This window comes from Abrus precatorius, unplaced genomic scaffold (assembly GCF_003935025.1).
Source record: "Abrus precatorius isolate BTA unplaced genomic scaffold, Abrus_2018 Scaffold2, whole genome shotgun sequence".
Classification (NCBI taxonomy): Eukaryota; Viridiplantae; Streptophyta; class Magnoliopsida; order Fabales; family Fabaceae; genus Abrus; species Abrus precatorius.
In genome coordinates this window covers 5287432-5299961 of record NW_020874362.1, presented here as the reverse complement: position 1 = coordinate 5299961, position 12530 = coordinate 5287432, and the positions used below count along the sequence as shown (strand labels likewise).

The 12530-nt window shown below is 35.9% G+C and overlaps 1 pseudogene; it reads left to right on the top strand.

The window, feature by feature from the left end:
• The first annotated feature begins 2951 nt into the window (after window positions 1–2951).
• LOC113859347 lies at window positions 2952–10358 on the top strand (annotated as a pseudogene).
• Window positions 10359–12530: the final 2172 nt, after the last annotated feature.

The following is a 12530-nucleotide window of genomic DNA, read 5'->3' as shown; positions in this document are numbered from 1 at the left end:
TTTACAATATCATATCTGAGTTGATTTTTTTTAAATTATTTCCTTTTTTTATATTTCATTATTTATATCTTCTTTTTTAGGATTGTTATCTTTTATTTTATTTATTGTATATTTGTATCATATTAATGCGATTTAATTTTATATTTATGATTATTTTATTTTATATTGTGAATACTAAATTACTTATTTTTTTATAATTAATTAATAAATAATAATATAATTGTATCAATTTATAATACTAACGTATAGCTTCTCTATCGTCATGTATTATAAATTGATAAAGTCTATGTGTACCTACGTTACCAAGACTTTATGCAATATGAACTTATCACATATTGTCATTAATTAATTAGTTAATCACTTTAATAATAATGCAAGATGTATTTCTCTTTTAAATACTAATTTACAAATCAATCAACTAATTTAAATCTAAATTATTTTATTAAGAAATAATTTATAATGCTAATGTGTAGCGACTCTACCTTTATGCGTTATAAATTGTCAAAATCTATGTGTACCAACGTTACCTTAGGTTTTATATAATATAAATCTATCAAATAAAATTTTTAATGTTTTTTATTAAATGAGTATCTTCTTTAATCAATTCAAATAAAATTATTTTTTTTTATTTTCTTAAGTCATGTTTCAAATTTTGATAAATTAAATTACTATAATTTATTCATTTTATAAATTTTTATAATATCGATGTGTAATTTACATTGCCTTCGATAGTCTAATAAATTATAAGAAGTTTATGTATAGCTTACGCTATCTTAAATTTCTTTCAATATTAATCATAATCAAAATTAAAATTCAAATACTCCATTTACGAATAAAATATTTCTTAATGATTTGCAGTATAGTTGTGTGATCTTCCTTCACTTTCTGTATTGTTTTCTCGTATGGTACATGTATAACTGCATTATCTTGTATCCTAAACATTATAATTTTTACGAAAAATGATTTTAATTCTAAAATAAATTTTTCTTTTACTAAACTTAATTATAATCAACTAATTTCATAATTTTTAGATAGAACTACGTGGCTTTGAGTTCCCCATTGCATCCGGGGATACGTAGGAGCGGGAACCGTACCCGTCAAGTCAAAATATTTTTTAAAATAACCCGAATAATATTTCAATAAATAATATTTCTTCTTCTAAAATAAAATAATTAATGTTTAGGGGTTATATAAATATTTTTCAAAATTAGAATAATTTTGTACAATTAATTTTAGGTAACCGTTTTTTAAACAGACGTTGTAGGGTGCTAATACCTTCCCTACACGTAAATGACTCCCGAACTCATTTTTTTGGTTTCAAAGATCATATTATATTTAAGTTTTTCCAAGGTTTTTCTTAAAAATAAACTTTGGTGGCGATCGCCCGGTTGCGACAGATGGCGACTCCGTTGGGGAAATCTTTTAGAGAGTCAAGCCTTTGATAATTGATCGTGCGAATTTGTCTTATTTTGTTTCTATTTGTTTAATCCCTTTCTTTTTTATTTATTTGAGTCAATTGTAGTGTTTCTTTTATTCATGCATGTATTTCGTGTATGAATTGCGTAATCTCATTGTATGCTCATATTGATATTGTTATTAATCCTAGGGTAGATGACTATTGATAATTTGTATATTCTTGTGTTGTTTAATTTTTGCAGCTTTTTATTTTTGTTGAGTTGATAAGGTTTGTATGCTCCCTCACACACTACCACTTACACATTTATCACACACTTTGAGCGGGGCCCTATACCCGGGTCTGAGTATGCTTAGGATTAGAGGGGTTATGTAGCGGTGTCATTTTGGATGCACGTCCTATTTGGCTATCGTGAAAACCCTAGCTAGAGTTTGACCTTTTCTTGATGTCCCGCATCTAGTAGACTCCCTAGTGTTGTGGTCAACATCAAGGATTGGATCTTAACTCTAGTGACCTTTTAGGATTACAAGCCACCTTTTGTGAGTTTTTACACGTAAAAGAAAGTTGTAGATCTTTAAGTTAGACCCTTTAGGTGACCTGAAATAGGACACAAAAGGGGGTGTTCTTTCCTTATTTATTCTTTTAGAAATTATGTGAATTATTAGTGCCTTAAAGTTTAAATAAAAAAGGAGAAGATTTTTTTTGGAATAATATAAGGACTAGTAATTCACATGATTCTCTTAATTAATTTTTTCTTACATCATCATCATTTCATTTATCATTGCATATCATTTATTTGAATATCATGCTTATTGCCATCCTTGTGACACTTGTAATAAATTTAAAATCAGTTTTGAAATAAGGTTAAGGATGACAATTTGCATAATTTCTTACATAATTGCATTGTCATGTGAAGCATTACCCTTATAAGTATCAATTCAGATTTATCAAGAGAAAAAACTAAAAAAAAAAAGGGTGGTGATTCATATTGTTCTCGCATTATCATAGTCATCACATATTTGTTTCATTAATAAAAATCCTAGTAGATTATTGATTTATTTAGGATTAATGTTGATTCTTATATGGACATTTATCTGTTTAGAATCAATATTAATCCTTATGGCTACTAGGATCCTATGTTAATGAAACAAATACAAAATTTGAAATAATTTCTCATCATTTTCTTTTTATTCATAGGTTCAGGATCACAAAGTTTTTGAATATCTAAGATAAATGAAAATTAATGTGGGATCAAGTAGCAATGAGATGATACACTTGAATTAAGAAAATTTTATATTTTGGTGATGATCCCACATTAATTCTTGTTTAAAAGAAAAACTTAAAGATGTTCAACAACTGTGATGATTCTTCAAGTTTTCAATTTTCTCTTTAAACATGTTCTTCATTGTGTTAACTTCTTTTTGACTGCATCATTTTTTATTGCATCACTCACAAACTATTTCAAAAAAATTAAACAAATATAACGGGGAAACGTTTTCTAAAGCATCCTTATAGAACTAGCGCTCAAGCAAGGATCATGGATGAGTTAGAGGAGCACAATGAAGAACTGAGGAACGATGTTAATCAGTTGAAAGAACAAATGGCACAAATCCTAGAGGCACTGAAGTCTTTAGAGAGAAGAACCACAGAGGGGACCCCTATTCAAGCACCTCCAGCACAATCCACTCCTACCTATCCACCAGGTTTTACCCCTACACAAGGACCGTCCCAAAATTTTCCTCCTCATGAAACAATGGTGCCTTTGACCTTGCATGTAGAAAGGCCTCCACAACAAGCTTTTAATCAACAAGATGTCCAATTTCCCCCATATGGCCTTCCCCAAGGTTATACGCCACCAATAGCTGAGAACCCACAAAACACTGGCCAGCCATTAAATCAACCCAATCCTGCATAACCTTCAGATCCACAAATCCAACCAACCCAAACATCCATCCCATCATATGCTTACCCTCAAAATACCCATCCCCAAGAAGCTCATATACCCCACATTATACCTACCCCAAACCAACCGATCCACCACCAACCACAAATCACTAATCCTAGCCTTAATGGAAACCCAGCCATATCACCATTCCATTCCCATAAGACCTTAGAAAAACCCCAGCCCAATTACTCAGAGAAGCACTTCCAATCCAGAGAAAAATTACAAATATTGGAAGAAAGATTGAGAGCTATCGAGGGGAGCAGCTATGGCATTGGGGAAGCTGCAGATCTTTGTTTAGTCTTAGATGTGATAGTTCCTCCAAAATTCAAAGTGCCTGATTTTGATAAGTACAAAGGAACAACATGCCCAAAGAGTCATCTGATCATGTACTGTAGAAAGATGGCATCACATGCCCATGATGATAAGCTGCTAATTCATTTTTTTCAAGACAGTTTAATTGGAGGAGCTTTGAGTTGGTATATGTATTTTGAGCGTACTCGTATTCGTAGTTGGAAAGACTTGGCTGATGCTTTCCTAAAGCAATATAAGTACAACATTGATATGGCTCCTGATAGATTACAACTGCAAAATATGTTAAAGAAGGAGGATGAGACTTTTAAAAAATATGCCCAGAGATGGAGAGAAGTTGCAGCTCAAGTGGAGCCCCCTTTGTCTGAAAAAGAAATGGTGGCTATGTTTATTGATACTGTTCAATCACCTTTCTATGATAGAATGATTGGAAGTGTTTCGTCAAACTTCTCTGATATTGTGATTATCGGAGAAAGAGTGGAAGGAGGAATGAGGAGTGGTAAGATATTTCACAATTCGGACGGACCCTCCAGTTTGAAGAAATTTACAAATGGTCCAGGAAGAAAGAAGGAGGGAGAGACTAATGCTATAGCCTTTCACCCAAGAGAAGTTCCTTTCATCAGACCTAACCCTGCACCTTTTCAATTCCAACCCACATTTCTTGTCCCTCAAATGTCTTACCTATATGTTAATGCTGTTTCACAGAATCCAAGTCTCCAATCTTATCAGCTGCGACCCTACCAACCTGCTCCGCCTACTTTTCCCATAGCACCACCCATGAGACCACCCCAGCATTGGAACCAAAACCCAAATCCCAACCAAATAAGACCCCAAAACAATCAGGAAAGGAAGCAAGTTCAATTCGACCCAATCCCCATGTCCTACACTGAGTTACTACCTCGCCTATTCCAAAGTTCATTAGTTGTACCCTGCCTAATGAAACCTGTAGAACCACCCTATCCAAGAGGGTATGACCCAAACGCTAAGTGCGAGTATCATGCTGGTGGCATTGGTCATTCAACAGAGAATTGTAGGGCATTAAAGTTCAAAGTGCAAGACTTAATTAATGCCAAATGGCTAAATTTCAAGGAGGATAATCCTAACATTAGGAGTAATCCCCTACCCAGGCATGGAGGATCATCGGTAAATGCCGTCGACGAAGAGTCTACATATGTTTTAAAGAGGAAAGTTGAAAAGGTTACCACTCCTCTTAAGATTATTTTTGCTGAGCTGTGCAAGACTGACTTAATCAAGGGTTTTGTACATGAAGGAAATATATGTGATTTGCACCCTGATGCAGACCACTCCATTGAAGATTGTGAAGAATTCAAGCATGTTCTACAAACCTTGATGGACAAGCATCTGGTCCAAATTGGACACCCTAAAGAGAAAAATGAAGTTTTGACTGTGGATGGGCAATCCTCAGCTTTCCCGAAACCTTTGGTCATTCATTACACCAAATGTATGAATACCCCAACTACCAACGGACCTAGACCCATCACTATACAAGTACCGGCTCCATTCACTTACAAGGACAACAAAGCAGTACCATGGAAGTATGATACAGGGGTTTACGTTGGCAATTTTAAGGAAAACCAAACACAAGGTGTCAATTCTGATACTGTCGCCGTCTCAAACATTGCTGGTGTTGGTGGGATGACCCGTAGCGGTCGTATTTACACACCTGAGGAGCTGAGAAAGGAGCGAACAAAAGAGATAGAGAGATCCTCAAAAGGGAAAACCAAAGTGGGCGAGTTTGAAGACGCTGACGAAGAGAAAATGCCTGAAATAAAGAAAACGGTGTCAGATGAAGAAGCTTGTGAGTTTTTGAAATTTATTCGGCAAAGTGAATATCAAGTTGTGGAACAATTAAACAGAACTCCAGCACGGATATCTCTTTTATCGCTGCTGTTGAACTCTGAGCCACATAGGAGGACTCTTTTGAAAGTGTTGAATGAGGCTCATGTCAGCCATGATATCACTACCGACAAGTTTGGAGGCATTGTTGGTAATATTGTTTCAAACAATTATCTCACCTTCGCTGATGATGAAGTATCTGCAGAAGGAATGGGGCACAATAAAGCACTGCATATTTCTGTGAAATGTCGAGATCACATTATTGCTAGAGTGCTTATTGACAATGGGTCTTCTCTGAATGTGATGCCAAAAGCAACATTGTCAAAATTACCTTATGATGGGTCGCATATGAAACCCAGTGCCATGATAGTAAGAGCTTTTGATGGAACAAGAAGAGAGGTCATTGGAGAAATTGAAATCCCAATCCAAATCGGTCCTTGCACTTTTCAGATTTTGTTTCAAGTAATGGACATCGCGCCAGCTTACAGCTGTCTTTTGGGGAGGCCTTGGATTCATTCTGCAGGAGTTGTACCATCCACATTGCATCAGAAACTGAAGTTTATCATTGATAATAAGTTGGTGATTGTCTCTGGTGAAGAAGATGTGTTGGTGAGTAAGCCTTCGTCCACTCTTTATATTGAAGCTGCTGAAGAAGCTCTAGAGACCTCTTTTCAGGCTTTAGAGATTGCAAATGCTACTTATGTTGGAGAGGGAGCTCCAATCTTAAAGCCTCGATTGTCTAATACATCCATAATGACTGCTAAAGTCATGCTCGATGGAGGTTGTCAGTATGGATACATGTTAGGGCAAGTCATATCGAAAGCAACAAACTGGTTACAGCTCCATGAGAATAAGGATAGATTTGGGTTGGGATACATGCCCACTAAAGCTGATAAGAGAAGAGTCATGGAGGAAAAGAAAGAAAGAAGATTAGCCAGGTTGGAAGGTAGAGAGCCTAAGACTGAAGGGGTCCCCATTTGTGATCTTCTGAAAAGCTTCTATAGTGCTGGATTTGAGTTTCAAGACTCAGTGGCTGCTGCTGCTGATGTGGATACACCTGAAGAAGAGGTTGTGGACCTAGTCCATACTTGCCCGCCAAACACAGAAGTTGGCAATTGGGAGATCATTGAGTTACCTGTGATTTTTAATAGCTATTCAAAGTAATCCTTGAAGTTAATCCTATTGTTTGGTTTCAAAGCTTTAAGATATCATTACTTTTTGAAAACGCTGATATATGATTTCTTTTTGTAAATTAGGACACATGTTTCCTTTTAAGTATATTTAAATGAAATGCGATTTGAATTCTCAGTAATCTTTCGTGTCTTTTTCTTTATCAGTTGAATCTTGTCGTTTATTTTCTTTTTGTCTCAACTCTCGCACAATGCAGATTCGAAAGTGACATGTCTGAAAGTAACAGTGCTAATATCTCATCCATTAATTTTGATTGTCCCATTAATCAAGCTGTCGAAGATGATAGTGATGTTGATTTACCCTCAGAATTTCTAAGATTGGTTGATCAAGAAGTGAAAGAGATCCAACCTCATGATGAACCCACTGAGACAATCAATTTAGGGACTGAGGATGATAAGAGAGAAATCAAAATAGGCACCCTCATGAAAAAACAAGAGCACGACAAGTTGATTAAACTCTTGCATGATTATAATGATGTCTTTGCATGGTCTTATCAAGATATGCCAGGTCTAGATGTTGACATAGTTGAGCATAAATTGCCACTAAAATCAGAGTGTTTCCCAGTTAAGCAGAAATTAAGGAGAATAAAGCCTGAGATGTCATTGAAGATTAGAGAGGAGGTTAAGAAGCAATTTGATGCAGGTTTTCTTGCTGTGGCCAAATACCCTCAATGGGTTGCTAACATTGTGCCAGTTCCCAAGAAAGATGGAAAGGTTCGGATGTGTGTTGACTATCGGGATCTAAATAGAGCCAGCCCTAAAGATGATTTTCCATTGCCTCACATTGATATGCTAGTAAATAATACAGCTCAACATTCATTTTTCTCTTTTATGGATGGTTACTCGGGTTATAATCAGATCAAAATGGCTGAAGAGGATATGGAGAAAACCACATTCATTACATCTTGGGGCACCTTTTGCTACAAGGTCATGCCTTTCGGTTTGAAAAATGCCGGGGCAACATATCAAAGGGCGATGGTGACATTATTTCATGATATGATGCATAAGGAGGTTGAAGTCTATGTGGATGATATGATTGCCAAATCAAGGACCGAAGAAGACCATGTTATGAATTTACACAAGTTGTTTGAGCGGTTGAGGAAATTCAAATTACGCTTGAACCCTGCCAAATGTACCTTTGGGGTGAAATCAGGCAAATTGTTGGGATTCATAGTAAGTCAAAAGGGAATAGAGGTTGATCCTGACAAGGCAAAAGCAATCATGGAAATGCCGCCTCCTCGCACTGAAAAGGAGGTTCGCGGATTTTTGGGGAGACTGAATTATATTACTCGATTCATATGCCAACTAACTGCCACTTGTGAACCAATTTTTAAGTTGCTACGGAAAAATCAGCCGATGGAATGGAATGAAGATTGTCAAGAAGCTTTTGAGAAGATAAAGCAGTATTTACAAAATCCCCCGATACTAGTGCCGCCAGTGTCAGGGAGGCCACTCATTATGTATTTGACAGTGTTAGAAGGATCCATGGGGTGTGTTTTAGGTCAACATGATAAATCGGGTCGGAAAGAGCACGCCATTTATTACTTGAGCAAAAAATTCACCGATTATGAAGCTAGATACCCTTTGTTAGAGCGAAATTGTTGTGCCTTGGCTTGGGCAGCTCGTAGATTGAGGCAATATATGTTGAGTCACACGACTTGGTTGGTGTCAAAAATGGACCCAATCAAATACATCTTTGAGAAACCAGCCCTTACTGGAAGGATTGCTCGTTGGCAGGTCCTATTGTCAGAATATGATATTTTGTATGTTACTCAAAAGGAAATCAAAGGCAGTGCTCTCGCAGATTTTCTAGCTCATCAACCGGTGAATAATTACCAGTCAATACAGTATGAATTTCCTGATGAAAATATAATGGCGCTGTTTAACGAGAAAGAATCTTCAGTAAAAGACGAATGGGTCATGATGTTTGATGGTGCTTCTAATGCACTCGAACACGGGATTGGTGCTATACTGATTTCCCCAGAGAGGCAATATATCCCAGTCACGGCTAGATTATTATTTGATTGTACAAATAATGTAGCTGAATATGAAGCATGTGCTATGGGAATTCAAGCAGCTATAAAGTCAAAGATTAAAATTCTCGAGGTATATGGTGACTCAGCTTTGGTTATTCACCAGCTGAAAGGTGAATGGAAAACCCGAGATGCCAAATTGATCCCTTATCAAGCCTATATCAAGGAATTGGTGGGGGTATTTCGACGAAATTACTTTCCAGCATATTCCTCGTGAGGAGAATCAATTAGCCGATGCTTTAGCTACTTTGTCATCAATGTTTGTAGTAAGTCAAAAGGAAGACATGCCATTCATAAAGATGCAACAGCTTAATCATCCTGCCTATTGTCAAATGGTTGAAGAAGAATCTGATGGTAAACCTTGGTATAATGACATTAAAAATTTCCTCAAACACCAAGAATATCCATTAAATGCTGCTGAAAATGACAAAAAGACGTTGAGGAGGTTAGCAATGAGTTTCTTTCTAAACAGAGATGTGCTCTACAAAAGGAATCATGATATGGTTCTGCTTAGATGTGTAGATGCTTCAGAGGCACAAAAGATCATGGAAGAGATTCATGAGGGCTCATTTGGGACTCATGCCAATGGACATGCTATGGCAAAGAAGATTCTACGAGCGGGATATTACTGGTTGACAATGGAGGCCAATTGCTTTCGTTATGTAAAGACATGTCATAAATGTCAGACATATGCTGACAATATTAATGTTCCTCCAACAAATTTGAATGTCTTATCATCGCCCTGGCCTTTTTCAATATGGGGAATTGATGTAATTGGACCCATTGAACCTAAAGCCTCTAATGGTCACCGCTTCATTTTAGTTGCTATTGACTATTTCACAAAATGGGTTGAGGCTGCCTCGTATGCTAGTGTGACCCGAAATGTGGTGGTGAGATTCATTAAAAAGGATTTGATCTGTCGGTATGGCCTCCCAAGCAAGTTGATAACAGACAATGGCACTAATTTGAACAACAAAATGATGAAAGAATTGTGTGACAACTTCAAGATTTGACATCATAATTCCTTTCCCTATCGCCCAAAGATGAATGGAGCAGTTGAAGCAGCCAATAAAAATATTAAAAAAATCATCCAAAAGATGGTAGTGACATACAGGGATTGGCATGAAATGCTGCCATTTGCCTTGCATGGATACCGAACTTCGGTTCGTACTTCAACTGGGGCAACTCCATACTCTTTGGTATATGGAATGGAAGCAGTACTTCCTATTGAAGTCAAAATTCCCTCTTTAAGGATAATAATGGAGACCAAATTGGAAGAAGCAGAATGGGTGCAATCTCGTTTTGATCAATTGAATCTCATTGAAGGAAAACGGTTGAATGCGTTATGTCACGGTCAACTATACCAGAGAAGGATGAAGAAGGCTTTCGATAAAAAGGTTCGCCCGAGAGAATTCAGTGAGGGAGATATGGTACTTAAAAAGATTTTGCCAACGCATAAAGATTATCGTGGCAAGTGGTCCCCGAATTATGAAGGACCATATGTGGTGAAAAAGGCTTTCTCAGGAGGGGCTCTAATCCTCACAAACATGGATGGACAAGATCTTCCAAACCCCATCAATTCTGATGCTGTAAAAAAATACTATGCTTAAAATATATATATATATATATATATATATATATAATAATTAAAAAAGAGGAAAAAATAATTAAAAAAAAAAAAAGAGCTCGCTAGGTTGAAAACCCGAAAGGGCGACCTAGGCAAAAGTTAGAGCGACCTGGTGAGTTGAAAACTCGAAAGAGCGGCTTAGGCAAAAGTTAAGGTCAAATAAATACTACACTGAACTGAAAACCTAAAAGGGCGGTTCAGAGGGGCACTAACTTCAGTCGCAAGAAAGGGCTTCAAATCGAGAAATATGATCGACTGGAATACTAAACTGGGGCAAATTTTGAGAGGTTAAAGTTGAGTCAAATGAAAGATGGATTCAAAATACCTTACTGGGGTAATTTCGTTTTGGCAGTTTTGTTAATGGATGATCAATTTACATGAGAGATTAGCACTGTTCATCTGGAAGACGTCACTTAATCGGCATAATATTTCACTATTTTCATAGTCATTTCGATCCTTTGATGTATTTTTTCGTTACTCATGTCATAAGTCTTCTTTGCAAATTCACCATTTCTTTATTACAGTCATTCCTATGTTCCAAAAATATTTATCTTTGTCTTTTGTCACCTTCCATTCAGCTTATATACACCACTTTGTTTACTCAACTTCTTCAATAGAATTTTTATTGTCATTCCAATAATTATATACTAAAAGGAAACATGCAAATTGTTAAAAGGGTAATAAGAAAATATGATTACAGTTGGAAGCTTAAAAATTCACACAGTAAGTTTGATGAATCTCCTAATAAGTTTAGCATGACAGAAGAAGTTGACTCCTCTTGACGATGCAAAAATAGATGGCAGTCCAATTTGATTGATGTCTTACCTAGCTCAAATTTCATGAAAGAATTGATCCTGACTAAAGAAGTTACTCATTCATGAACCTTGATGTGCATGTTTCGATAAGGTTGGAAGAATTATCATCCCCGAAAAAAAATAAAAAAAAAATAATAAAATAAAATAAAAAGGACAAAGCTTCTTTTGATTTAATAAGTCTTATTATTGCGTTGGACCTCATCATTCAATAAACTTCATTCCAAGTGTTAACATTCATCCAGTTTATGCAATCGCATCATTACATTAGCATGCATTTGTTTTTATCTATTATCACCTTGTGAAGTTTAATTTAAATTCATTATCTGCTTTACAATTTTTATGTGCAATCCAAGACTATGATCTAACTGAGTTCTTTACTTTTCATCAAAATTCAGAAGTTGATTGATGTCTTTATTTTTCTGTCTTACTCTTACTATTAAAGTTCAGAGGATGACTATCCTTTTATTTTCTTTTGCAATCCAGAACATGATCAACCTTTTATTTTTCTATCTTTGTTTTTACCTTTCTTGTCCTGGTCCATTTATGTTTTTATCGAAGCCTAAAACTTGACAGCATCTTTCGCATTCTCTCAAAGCCCAGAACCTGACTGACACATTTTACTTTTCTGTCAAAGCCCAGAATCTGACTGACATTTTTGGCTTTTCTGTCAACGCCCAGAACCTGACTGGCACATTTTATTTTCTGTCAAAGCCCAGAACCTGACTGGCACATTTTTCACTTTTCTGTCAACACCCAGAACCTGACTGGCACATTTTACTTTTCTGTCAAAGCCTAGAACCTGCCTGGTACATTTCACTCTTCTGTCAAAGCCCAGAACCTGTCTGGCACATTTCACTTTTCTATTAAAGTCTCAGAACTTGACTGACACCTTTCACTTTTTTATCAAAGTCCAGAACCTAAATGACACATTTTACTTTTCTCTCAAAAAACTCAGCATCTAACTAGCACATTTCACTTCTTTGTCAAAATCCCAGAACCTGACTGGTTCCTTTTACTTTATTGTCAAAAGTTTAGAACTTGATTTACTTTACGTGCAACTTTTATTTTTGGCTAAAGTCCATTATCTGCCGGGCAATCTTAGTTTTTAGTCAAAGCATAATGTTGTCTCATAATTCTTGTTATTATTTGTTAAGCACAAACCATAAAAAATCATGGTTTCTCTAATAGCTTCTGATGTTGACTCTTTTTTATGTATCTTATCATTTTTAAACCAAAATTAGTTCACTTCTTTACTCAATTTTTATCACTTTAATATAAAACTTGTTCATACATATTTTTTGATAAAAACGGAGTAAAGAGGGGCAACTGTGAACACTAAA